This window comes from Hemitrygon akajei, chromosome 3 (genome assembly GCF_048418815.1).
Source record: "Hemitrygon akajei chromosome 3, sHemAka1.3, whole genome shotgun sequence".
Classification (NCBI taxonomy): Eukaryota; Metazoa; Chordata; class Chondrichthyes; order Myliobatiformes; family Dasyatidae; genus Hemitrygon; species Hemitrygon akajei.
The window spans coordinates 62,233,432-62,247,380 of NC_133126.1; the positions used below are offsets into that span (position 1 = coordinate 62,233,432).

At 38.6% G+C, this 13,949-nt stretch overlaps 1 protein-coding gene across 3 annotated transcripts in view; it reads right to left on the bottom strand.

Annotated features, from left to right (window-relative positions):
* slc25a21 (solute carrier family 25 member 21) overlaps positions 1-13,949 on the bottom strand; it is a 395,200-nt gene that overhangs the window by 97,183 nt on the left and 284,068 nt on the right. The gene's annotated exons all lie outside the window — the stretch shown is intronic.

The window sequence follows — 13,949 nt, forward strand, 5'->3', positions numbered from 1 at the left end:
GTATCAAATCTCCCCTCATTCCCTATGCTTCAGGGAATTACTGTATTTGTATACCTCGACTCAGTTTTATCCCCCTACGTTCAGTCCCTTCCTACCTACATCCATGACACTTCACACACCGTTGATCTTTTCAATGATTTCAGGTTCCCTGGCCCCATTATCGTATTTTTACTATGGATGTGCTGTCCCTATACACCTCCATCCCCTACCGGGATGGCCTCAAAGCTCTCCATTTCTTTCTGGACACCAGACCTAACCAGTTCCCTTCCACCACCACTCTACAAGCCTAGTGGGATTTGTCCTCACTCTAAATAGTTTCCCCTTTGGCTTCTCCCACTTCCTTCAAACAAAAGGTGTTGCCATGGGCACTTACACGGGTTCCAGCTACGCCTACCTATTTGTCAGCTAAGTGGACCAGTCTATGGTCCAAGCCTCTACAGGTATCACTCCCCAACTTTTCCTACGCTACATCAACAACTGAATTGGTGCTGCTTGCTGCACCCATATTTTGCTCATCGACTTTATCAACTTTGCCTCCAACTTTCACCCTTCCCTCAGAGTTATCTGGTCCATTTCTGACAACCTCCCGTCATTTCTTGATCTCTCTATTTCTGGAGCTAGCTTATCTACTGATAAGTTTTATAAACCCATTGATTTTCACATCAACCTGATCTATATTTCTTCCCACCCTGTTACTTGTAAAAATGCCATCCTCTTCTCTCAATTCCTCTGTCCCTGCCACATCTGCTCTCAGGATGAGGCTTTTCATTCCAGAATGAGGGAGATGACCACCTTCTTCAAAGAAATGAGCTTCCCTTCCTCCACCATCAATGCTGCCCTCACCTGCATCTCGTATATTTCACATATTTGCCCTCACCTTATCCTCCCGCCATCCCACCAGGGCCAGGGCTCCTCTTGTCCTCACCTACCACCCCACCAGCCTCCACGTCCAGCACATAACTCTCTGAGACTTTCACCATCTCTAATGGGATCCCACCACCAAGTACATCTTTCCCTCCCCCCAACTTTTTCCTTTCAGCAGGGATCACTCCCAACGCAACTCCCTTGTCCATTTGTCCCTCCCCACTGATCTCCCTTCTGGCACTTAACTTTGTAAGTGGAATGTCCTTGCAATCTGTCCATACACCTCCTCCCTCACTACCATTCAGGGCCTCAAACAGTGCTTCCAGGTGAGGCAACACTTGACCTGTGAGTCTATTGGGACTATCTACTGTATCCAGTGCCTCCTGTATATCGGCGAGACCCAACATAGATTGGGAGACCACTTCACCGAGAAGCTACACTCTGTCCACCAAAAAAGTGGGTTCTCCCTGTGGACCCCATTTTAATCCTACTTTACATTCCCATTCTGACATGTCAGTCCATGGCCCTCCCTACTACCACGATGAGGCCACACTCAAAATGGAGGAGCAAAACATTATATCCCTTTCGGGTAGCCTCCAACCTGATGACACAAACGTTGATTTCTCAAACCTTGTAATGGGCCCCACCCTCTCCTTCACCATTCTTCATTCCCTTTTCCCTTGCTCACCTTTTCTCCTTGTTTGTTCATCACCTCCCTCTGGTGTTTCTCCTTTTTCTTCCATGGCTTTCTGTCATCTCCTATCAGATTCTCTCTTCTCCACTTCTCTATCTCTTTCACCAATTGACTTCCCAGCTTTATTTCACACTCTCCCTCTCCTGGTTTCACCTATCACCTACCACCTTGTATTTCTTTTTCCTCTCCCCCCACCTTCTTACTCTGCCTTCTCATCCTTTTTCTCCAGTCCTGGTGAAGAGTCTTGGCCTGAAACATCAACTGTTTACTCTTTTCCTTAAAAGGAGCCTGGCCTGCTGAGTTCCTTCAACATTTTGCTCTCTTTCAATCTTACTTATACCTTTTCTGAAGGTAGTGACCAGAATAGCACACAAAACTCTTAATTTAGGACTCACAAATGTCTTATACAATTTCAGAATAACATCCCAGCTCCTATACTCAATGCTTTGATTTGTGAAAGCAAATGTACCAAAAGCTTTCTTTATGATCCTACCTACCTGTGATCACCACTTTCAAGGAACTATGCATCTGTATGCCCAGATCAATCTGTTCTACTGCACTGTTCAATGCCTTACCATTCACTGTGTACGACCTACCCTGGTTGGTCCTTCCAAAATCCAACACCTCACACTTGTCTGCATTAAATTCCATCTGCCATTTTTCAGTCCATTTTTCCAGCTGGTTCAGATCCCACTTCAATCTTTGATAGTCTTCCTTGCTACCCACTACATCCCCAATCTTGGTGTCATCTGCAAATTTGCTGATCCAGTTTACCACATTATCATCCAGATCATTGATGTAGATGACAAACAAGAACAGATTCAGCACAATCCCTGCGACACTCCACTAGTCACAGGCCTCAGTCAGAGTGGCAACTATCTACAAACACTCTCTTGTTTTTTTTTTCCCCGCAAAACCAATGTTTAATCCAATTTACCACTTCATCTTAAATGCTAAGTGACTGAACCTCTCGACCAACCTCCCATGGACCTGTTCAAAGACCTTGCTAAATTCCATGTAGATAACATCCTTGTCTTCATCAACCTTCCCGGTAATATCCTCAAAAAACCTGTAAGATAAATTAGACATGACTTACCACGTACAAAGCCATGTTGACTATCCCTAATCAGTCCCTGTCTATCCAAGTACTTATATATCCGGTCCCTTAGAATACATTCCAATAACTTTCCCACTACTGATGTCATGCTCACCAGCATATAATTTCCTAGTTTATTCTTGGACTCTTTGTTAACTATCTTCTAATCCTCCAGCACTTCACCCACAGTTAAGGATGTTTTAATATCTCTGCTAGTGCCTGCAATTTCTGCACTAGCCTCCTACAAGGTCCAAGAAAAGACATTGTCACTCTGAAGATTTATCCACCCTAATTTGCCTTAACACAGCAAGTACCTCCTCCTCCTCCATAATTTCTCGAGTCCATGACCTCGCTGCTGCTTTGCCTCACACCTCTAGGCTCTGTCTCCATTCTCTGACTAAATACAGATCCAAAAAATCCATGTATGATCTCCCCTTTCTCTTTTGGCTCCACACATAGATTGCCACTCTGATTTTCCAGAGGATTAATTTGTCCCTTGCTAACTATTTGCTCTTAATATGTCTGTAGAAGCCCTTAGAATTCTTCTTCACCTTTACTAGAACAACCTCATGTCTTCTTTTAGTTATCCCGATTTCCTTTAACTCTCCTGATTTCCTTTTATCCTCTTGATTTTCGTTTAGCCTCTTGATTTCTCTCAAGTACCTCATTTGTTCCTTTCTACCTATATCTGCTATGCACTGCCTTCTTTTTCTTAGCCAGGGCCTCAGTATCTCTTGAAAACCAAGGTTCCCTACACCTGTTATCCTTGCCTTTTATTCTGACAGGCACCTACAAGCTTTTACTCTCAAAACTTTTGACGGCCTACCACTTACCAAGCACACTTTTGCCAGAAAACAACCTGTCCTAATCCATATTTGCCAGATTGATATAATCAAAATTGGCCTTTCTCCAGAAGAGAACCTCAACCCAAGGAACAGAGCTATTTCCCTTGAAACTAATGGTATTGTGATAACCAAACACAACCTTCTGTCACCTTCCCAGTTTTATTCCTTGTAAAATTTAAATTATAGACTGGTAGACAAGAATTATTGCATTTGTTCTTTTAAAAATAAGAGTTACTGTGACATAACAATTTTGCAGTTGAAATGAGAGGTAAAAGGCATTCTTTCCTTTCAGTAGACATGAAGATGTAATAATGTTAGCTCTTTCCCTCGTTAAACTATATATGGTTGTATTGGTACTGGAGGGGGAAACCCAAAAGTCGCTAACTGTTTATATTATGCATATAATAACCTGAAAATATACAAATATCATATGGTAAAGAGTGGCTATATTAACTAACACAAATATTTTTCCAAACCAGCAATGGCCATTTTCCTCCTGGTTTTATTACTAGTGTTTATTGTTGATTTAGTAAAGATTACATTCAATAATAATAGAACTTTGGTTGCACATGTGTAGTTTTATGTAAGATACTCTTTAACAAGGCCAATTTATACTATCTTTATTGGAAGACTTGGCTAGTGAAAGAGCAGTTCATATCATTTACAATAGTGCCTAAAGCACTGGCTTGTTTCGTTTTTTTCACATGTCACTGCAAAAGGTGCCATTGTAAACTATATAGAATGGTGACCCAAAAACCTATTAAATGTGGGGTTTTCAGAACTAAAAGCACAAGTTAAACATCTGTTACATTATATTTGTAGCTGAATTAAGATCACATTTTTCTCCAAGAGAGTAAAATTATTATTAGACAAATCTGGTGAATATAATGCTCAATACAACCATTTGGGATGGGTTTTCATCACAGAGCTTATTAACCTATAAAATCTATTACTCATAAAGTTATCATCTTATGCTTTGCATAAACTTGAAACTATTATTACTTTTTTGATTAAAAATTACCCTTATTAGAAACCACTTGATTGTTAAATTATTCCTCTGATAGCATTGTTCAACATAAAACAAAATCAATTATAGTATATATATAATATATATCATACTAAATTGAAAATGGCCAGATCTTGGAATCAAGCATTCAGAATAACTCTAAATTCACAACCCTGGCACCAGCTTGGTCAATATTTATGATAAACCTACAATGGCTTTCATATCCTTTTTATGAGTGTCCAAAATTGCAATTCCACTTGAAATGATGGCTGAATGCTTTGAATTTGAATTTACTTTGAAACTGAATTTACTTTGATTTCCTTACTCTCACAATCTTTTACAAAACTCAAAATGCTTTTGAACATTTTTATTGCTTTATCGAAATGCATGCATGCTTTCAAGGAATTATGTATCTTAGCCCTTAGAACTCAGTTTATTTACAACCTTCAAAGTCTCTCCAATAAATGCACATTTCAATTTCTTGCTTTTTCTTCCAAAATACATAACCTCCAAGTGATTCATATCAGATAGCAGCTATCTTTTCCACTTATTTGTCTTCCTGGCCCCCTCAATTCTCTGACATCAGTATATTTTGGGGGAATGCTCTCTCTGTCCAAGTCTTGAATTATCTTGCACAAAAAAGAATGCTACAGATGGATTCCATAGATCAGGCACAATCTGTAGAGGGAAGTGTACAGTTGGCATATTAAGTTGACACCTTTCATCTAGATTGAAAGAGGAGAGGGAAGATAGCTGGTCACTGATTTCCTTCCGTATATGCTGCTGTCCTACCGAGATCCTCCAGCAACTTATTTTTCATTCCAGATTCTGCCATCTTCAGTCTCATGTCTTTGACTTGATTTATCAAAATGTGCAGAGAACAAGGTAGTGTCAGTACCTACCCTGATGGCTGTTATCCTCAATGCAACCAGTATGACCCTGGCCTTCTCATTCTTGACCTTTAACCAATATTCTACCAATGTTTTCTCTTTTCCTTCTAGGCCAGGCATGGGCAAACTACGGCCCGCGGGCCATATGCGGCCCGTTAAGCTTTTTAATCTGGCCCGCAGAACTTGATGAAATTATATTAATAAACCTTGTTAACACCTCAGATCCATCCTGAGAATCGCCACAACAAAACTAAATCCAGACTTTGATGCGCTGGCTAAAAAGGGAGACCAACAACACTGTTCCCACTGAAATTAAAAATAAGTTTCTTCGTTGTGTTATGTAAAAAATGCATTTGAAAATATTTTTTTCAATAAGCCTTACATGTTACATGTTATTTCTGTTAAGTGATGGACATGAGTAGTGCGCAGGTGCACGTACGTTCTCAAAATAAAAAATGCGCTCCAGATCAAATAACGCGCTCCGCATACTGGCGCGCTGTCACTGTTCTGTCAGTGACACTGGTCGTTGTTGAGTTTTGGCACAGGGGACAATTGAATAAGAAGGAGCAGGACAAGTAGACCTGCATCTCCTACCGTTTTTGAAATAAAGACAGTCAGGAGGAGAGTGATGATGATAATATCTTGAAGGATAACAGAATTTTCAGTGCTTTAAAATAATAACTGTTACTATTAAAAAAAAGCTGTATTTTATTCATTTAATTTTCAGTGTTTTAAAAGTCATTTCAATAAATAGCTAAATACCATGGGACTTCAAAGACATATTTTGTTGTAATGCATTTGTTCATTTTCAATTGAAATTAAAGCACATGTTTTCTACATATCCCATGATATTTTATTTTCTCTTATGAGGTGTATTACCAAAACACTCCGACCATCTGCTCCTGGTCCGGCCCCCCCTGTCAAATTTTAGAACCCTTTGTGGCCCACAAGTCAAAAAGTTTGCCCACCCCTGTTCTAGGCTATCATTTTAATAAGATTACACATCCACTCACTAACTTTCTTCAAAAAATTGTCAAAATATTTTTCTTTAATGAATTCATATAGGCTATCAAATTATATATTGATTTTATTCAAAATAAAATCAACCCTCTTTCAAATGTTCTAGTTTCAATTATATCATTGCCAAAGAAGAATAATGTGGGCTGCCTTAACGACTATCGCCCGGTAGCACTCACATCAATTGTGGTGAAATGCTTTGAGAGGTTGCTTATGACTAGACTGAACTCTTGCCTCAGCAAGGATCTGGACCCACTGCAATTTGCCTATCGTCACAATAGGTCAACAGCAGACACAAGCTCCATGGCTCTTCACAAGGCTTTAGACCACTTAGACAACACAATCACCTACAAACACAAACAGGATGCTGTTCATCAAATATAGCTCAGTATTTAATACCATCATTCCCACAAACCTGACTGAGAAGTTGCCAAACCTGGGCTTCTGAACCTTCCTCTGTAATTGGATCCTCGAATTCCTAACCGGAAGACGACAGTCTGTGCGGATTGGTGATAACATATCCTCCTCGCTGATGATCAACACTGGTGCACTTCAGGGGTGTGGGCTTCGCCCACTGCTCTACTCTCTGAATACACATGACTGTCTGGCTAGGCATAGCTTAAATACCATCTACAAATTTGCTGACGATACAACCATTGTTGGTAGAATCTCAGGTGGTGATGAGAGGGTGTACAAGAATGAGATATGCCAATGAGTGGAGTGGTGCCACAGCAACAACCTGGCACTCACCGTCAGTAAGACGAAAGAGCTGATTGTGGACTTCAGGAAGGGTAAGACGAAGGAACACTTACCAATCCTCATAGAGGGATCAGAAGTGGAGAGAGTGAGAAGATTCAAGTTTCTAGGTGTCAAGATCTCTGAGGATCTAACCTGGTCCCAACATATTGATGTAGTTTTAAAGAAGGCAAGACAGCGGCTATATTTTATTAGGAGTTTGAAGCGATTTGGCATGTCAACAAATACACTCAAAAACCTCTATAGTTGCACCATGGGGAGCATTCTTACAGGCTGCATCACTGTCTGGTAGGGAGGGGCTACTGCACAGGACCGAAAGAAGCTGCAGAAGGTTGTAAACCTAGTTAGCTCCATCTTGGGCACTAGCCTACAAAGTCCCCAGGACATCTTCAGGGAGCGGTGTCTCAGAAAGGCAGTGTTCATTATTAAAGACCTCCAGCACCCAGGGCATGCCCTTTTCTCACTGTTACCATCAGGTAGGAGATACAGAAGCCTGAAGGCACACACTCAGCGATTCAGAAACAGCTTCTTCCCCTCTGCCATCCCATTCCTAAATGGACATTGAAGCTTTGGACACTACTTTGCTTTTTTTAATATACAGTATTTCTGTTTTTGCACATTTTTCAATAATCTATTCAATATATGTAATTGATTTATTTTTCTCTCTCTGCTAGATTATGTATTGCATTGAACTGCTGCTGCTAAGTTAACAAATTTCATGTCACATGCCAGTGATAATAAACCTGATTCTGATTCCTTCAATTGCCTCTGGTGGTACAGCAATTCACCTTCTTGAAATTAATCATATTTTAAATAATCTTATTTAGCAAATTAAATTGTACCCTTTGAAAATTACCTTCTACATCTTTCCTTATTGTTTTCACAAGAATACACCACATTTAGCTGCAATGAACTTCATCCAACATAACTTGGGTGACTGCTGAGCTGCTTTCTAAAAATCTATGCACACACTAAATGGAATTTTGCCAAATCCAGTTATCTTCTATCCTGACACCTACTCCAAAGTTCTGAACTTGTAAAAAGTGCTATTCGCCAAAGTTTCCTGACTGAAGAACTTGATCGTTCAGAAGACCTTGAGTTAAAGCTTTAATAGTTACTTTCATCTTTCATTAGTCTCTTTCCTTCCTCACTGCCTCCAGCCAGACACCCCATCAGATATTTGCAGTTTTCCTGTTTTGTCTTTACAGGCTATGCTGCAGCTATCCTGATCCTCTCTGGAAAATTCTTTCTCTACTTTCTGCCTCTCGGCTGCTTTAAGTTGTTCCTAACATGAAATGTCATAATACTATTTTTTGTAGCTGGTGTCAGATTTCTAACTGTCCTTCTCAGGAAGTTTCTTGGGATTGATGGTGACTTTCTTTCATTCTGGTTCTGTAGTGACAGTGTGGGAATTGTAGACTCTTCCAGTGATGGGGTGAGACATACCCATAGTCCTTGAGGTAGTGCGCTCCTTCAGTCATTTACACTGGTGACCATGTGCCACGGAGCATGAATTTGAGATCCTTACTGCCATCTCACCTACTCATATTGAGTGGAAATGGGCTTGTGATTCCCAGGATTCTGTAGGTATTTTGGATTCTTTTCAAGGAGGCTTTTCTTCTGCCAACTGTTAATGTCTTACCACGACTAAGCATGGCATAGAGTGTCTGTTTCAGGAGTCTAGCATCAGCTGTTAGAATGATAAGGCCTGCCCAATGGAGTTTGGCTGAATGTAGTTAGGTTCTCAGTACCAAGGATTTTGACCTGAAGTTGGATGCTGATATTAGGATTTTGCAGATAATATCATTGGTGGCATCTCCTCAGTGTTGTGAAGAACCTGCTGTGAGTAGTCCATATCTCAAAAGCAGATAGCCCCAATCTCAAGAGGTCAAGTGTCACTGCTGTCAAGTAGACGGCAAGTTTGTGCAGGCCTGTGGTCTTTTTCTCAATCAGTCAAAGGCTCTACTGGTGTACCGAAGATGATGGCAAATTTGTTCCCCAAAATCTGCCTTCACTCAGGGATGCCTATCAAGATTGGGGAAGTGATCCAGGCTTCTATAAACTGTTATTATCAGAGAGTGGTGATATATAGCACAGACTGATTAGTGGAGAACATTAATTTTGGATAAATACAAGGCCCATTGTCTCAGATGCATCAGTAAACAAGTTTACAATGACGTCAAACTTGGTCTTCAAATTACACAAATGCATACATTGCTTGTGTACTGCAGATCAACTATTAAGGTTAGGCAAACTCAGTTGTGAATTGGAAGCACAGAGTTGCATAGTGTTTCATTGGCTCTGTCAGTTAACTCCATTCTAACACAAAATTTATTGCAGCTTAAATATAGCAGATAGCAAGGGAGAATGGAAAAAAAAAGTATCAGGACAATGATGCATCAGCCTATATTACGATTATCCCATATTGAAAATACAGGAAAAGATATCTTCAAAAGAGAAATATTCAGTTGTTCTGGTAAATGCTCTATGTTAGCATTCTTGACATTATTTGTGTCCTTTTACTTTGAATCTGGTCCTATATGAATGGAAACAACCTCGCTTTTTTATCCAACCCAGCATAGTAACCTGCATTTCTATCATAGCTTCACTCAACATTCTTTGCTCCAATGAGAATAACCCCAGGTCTCTTCATCTTCATTTTGTAGCTGAAACTCCTTATTCCTGGAACCTTTCTAGTAAATCTCTTTACATATTTTTGAAGATCTTCAACACCCTTACTAAATTTTGATGATCAAAGCTGGATGGAATGAATGTTAAGTAGCTTTGAATGGGTGGATGGGGGAATGGGGTGGGAAGAGGAAGATGCACAATGCACATGCACATAATAGTACATAAAGTACTTAATTGTACATAAAGTACAATGCACATAATAAGCTCAAAAGTATGGATGTGGGTGACTAGGCAATTTTCATTAGAAATAGTCTCAGCTTTTCCTCAGCAAGTATCCACCCCACTAGGCACAAACTATGAGACAATCATTTCTATGCATCTAAATTTAACTTTTTGCAATGAAAATTAAAGATGATTTAAATTCAAGATCAAAACATTAATTTTCAGTGGAAAGAGAAGCTCTGCCATGCCAGGAATTTCCTTACAAATGCCCAAATGGTCCACAGTTCACAGGTCAGGCAAAACAGCAGGGATGATCCATTTGCATTTATAGATGGAGTGAGGCTTGCAAGCATTAAAAGTATTTTCTATAATTTTGTAGTTAAGAAGTCTTAATTAGAACTTTGTACATCATGATGGTGAAATAATGCTTATAAACATAAACATTTCCTCTGTTTTTCACTACAATAAGATATTTGCAAAATATATTACCCACAAAGGGGTATCATTAATGGCATAAAGCTGCTGAACACTGCAGATTTTGAAGCATTCTGTAGATCAGACTAGTAAGAGAATTTACAGACTGTTTGAAGTTTAATGCCTTTTTAACATTATTTAAAATACAAACTAGTAAAATGTCATGGTATCCGTGCAAGATGATACCAGTAGTAGTTAAACATCTATTGTAAAACATAAGTTACACACTACATTAACAGCAATTTTCTTGTTTTTAGGATATTATACAGTCTCTCACTCTCCACACATTGTGAAGGTGTGTACATTTCTAGGAATAAGTAACCAGAATTATTTTATTCATGTCAGTTGTGTGAAAACTGCTTCCTCATTTCACTCTTAGATCCAGCTCTAAAATTGAGCTTGTTTAAAAAAAACCTGCCACCATTCTCCCTTTCACCACCACATCCAAAGGCAGCTTATCGAAATTTACACTACCAAATCCCTTTATCACATTGAATTAGATCCCAATCTAATTGTAGCATTTGTACAATCTATCTTCATAATCCCTGGCTTTGTGCTTGGGTAAATCTTGATTCTGTCTTGCCTGACATGAACAGTATGGAAGTAAATTAATTGCAAACTAAACTTTTGCTTTGGTTATAATGCAATCAAGGTAATTTTGGATTGAGTTTTAAGCCACCATACATTTCAGGAAGGAAGCACAGTCTGAAACATCAATATTTTTGTTTTGAGGAAGGCTCCACAAATTCCCCCTGGTCCATGTTACAGATATCATCTTGGACATTTGTACTTAAACAGTGAAGCTTGATAAAGAACTAACTTTCATTTTAACTCTTTTGCGGAAATGGCAAAAGTTTTATCTTTCTCAAAAGGTAGTGACAGGACATTTGGTTGTTAAAGAATCGGAAATTTATTCAATTTAATTCAGAAATACTTGGATTTAGGGGCACAGCCAAGAATCAACAATGATGTAAACCAATGAATACAAATAAGAATGGTTGTCAACAGTCTTGTAGTCATAAAGAGCAATTTTAGGATGTAGGGGAAAAGTTTTACTCTTCACAGTAGACCCAGTTGTGCCTTAGGCACCTTAGATAATGAACTGTTCGGGGATCAGCAAGGAATCACTTTTGTTTTTACAAAAGTTTGTGCACTTCCTTTCTGAGCCAAGTTAATTGTATGTACAACAGTAACAAACAATTGCACTTCCTTGTCTACTTTTCAAATACGTATAAGCTATCCTGAATCATTGTGACATCAGCTGACATCCCCTGATGTATCAAAGACTATAAAAGCTGTCAGGGATACTGTGAATTCCAACAAGCAACAAGATACCTTATTTGTTTTATTCTTTTTTTTTAAAAAAAACAAAGGACTAGAATAATGAGAAGTACTTGTTCTTGCACCGGAATGTAAAACCTGAGAGCCTTCAACAATTGATTGTATACCATCTTCAAATGTTTAAGTGGCAGAAGCAAAGCACTACTTGCATGCTGAGTTACTATCCTTCATCAGTATTAAGTCTCTGCTGTAGACAGACATAATCCCCAGAAGATGAGCTGTGCTAGTGAAAAATGTCTTCTTTTTATAAACTTTTTAAAGTTATTTTATTGCATTCTTTGCATCTGTAACAAACACAAGTTTATCAGGGAAAAAAAGTCAAATTAGCATTCTTGACTAAAAGGAGAAACAGCAAGGCATCTACAAAAAAATAATCAGCTACCTAATGTCTGGAACAAGCTAAAGCTCTCTGTAATGTGATCCTTACATGAACCATAATCTCCTGTTTATTTCCCCTAATGAGGCAGGAGTTAAAACAGTTGACCTGATCAGATTCAGATGGCAGCCCTAAAGGAGTGAGCCCCCTGCTGTACCTTGGGCCCGACACCCTTTGTTACCTCCAAGTGAGCTGAGACCAGGCTGTGAACCATGTAAATAGGAGGTTTCCAGGTTAATGAAAAGCCATAACTTCATCTCAGTGCTGCTGTGGAAGACGCTTTGCTTGAACCATGGTTGCAGCAATCAACGATTAAAGCTTAGCAAACGTATTAGGTTCTAGGGGAAACAAATGACTTTGCTGAAATGGATAAAGAAGTAAATTTATTCAGTGCTTAAATATTTCTTTGCAAAAGAAATGTATTGATTTTAAAATTCAATGCAAACAACACCACAAGCAAAAATGGTTTGCAATCTTAAAGTTTGTTGACAAATGTCATGTTTTAGTGATTATTGTTAAAGGTGTTTTGCTAACTCTGAAATGGCAATGATCTTTGGAAATAAGTATGCAAGTCAGATTTGCTTGTATCTCCAAAATTGATATTCGATACAAATTAATCGTCAAATGCACAGATGGTAATATTCCTCACATTCTTTATTCATGTGTAAATGCAAAAGAATTGGCAGAACCATATTCTTTTAAACCTCCTGTGAGCAACAGATGCACTGGACTGAAATTGACATGCAGGAGAATGAAAAGTGGGAATTCAAAATTTGACTTTTGCCACTAAAGTTAATTTAGCTTGAAAATTAATGTATTTTTCAGGAACATTAGGAAATTGCATCAATTCATGAACAGCAATCTCAATATTCTCACATTTCATTGTCTTTCATGCAACTACTATTTTACACTGTAGTCAATTTGAAGTTAGGAGTAAAAATTGTATGATGTAATGCTATGCTCAAGTCAAACATAAGTTGTGTTGGCCTGTAAACTGTAACCTAAATCTATTTAAAACAAGTCAAGAAGTTGGAATGAAAGGAGTTAATGTATAAGTGATGTTACAGTATTTCAGCTTAATGTTGAAACAGATTTAAATGGTTCAATGCATATGATAATATGCAGCTAAGTTCCCATTTTGTTTTAAAACCTCTGATCGAGAAATGGGATGTAATTTAGCTCATAGTTAACATAATCCATCGACAATCAACACACACCCCCACTCTCGACACAATGTTGGCACTAGTACGAAGGAGAATTTTGTTCTGATTAAAGACTGATGCGTGCACAGCACGGTAGGTCTAAATCACACACAGGTCCGCGTGAGTTTGCATCCAAACTTAGGTTTGCCTATAATAATCGTTAAACAATATTTACTTCGAGGCAGAATTTTGCCTTGATAAATCCTTGAGGTAATGTCACTTTGAACAATATACAATCATTTCAAAAGGTAAATACATTGCCAAAGGACATTTAACACTCTGTTAACTGTAAATCATGCAAAGTAAAAGCAGAAATGTTCTAATACTGATGGCGACTTCTGTCCTGAGAGGATGTTGTTGATATTATTATTGAGAAGATCATAAATCTCTTATTTTTCTGACAAAACTAAAAATCAACAATTTTCCAAACTGACTTCATTTCAAAATAAAATTAAAACATAAATTATTTAGGCAAGTCCTGGCATTAAAAATCAGCAGCATAACAGCTTACACTCTGGATGACTTCCAGTAACAA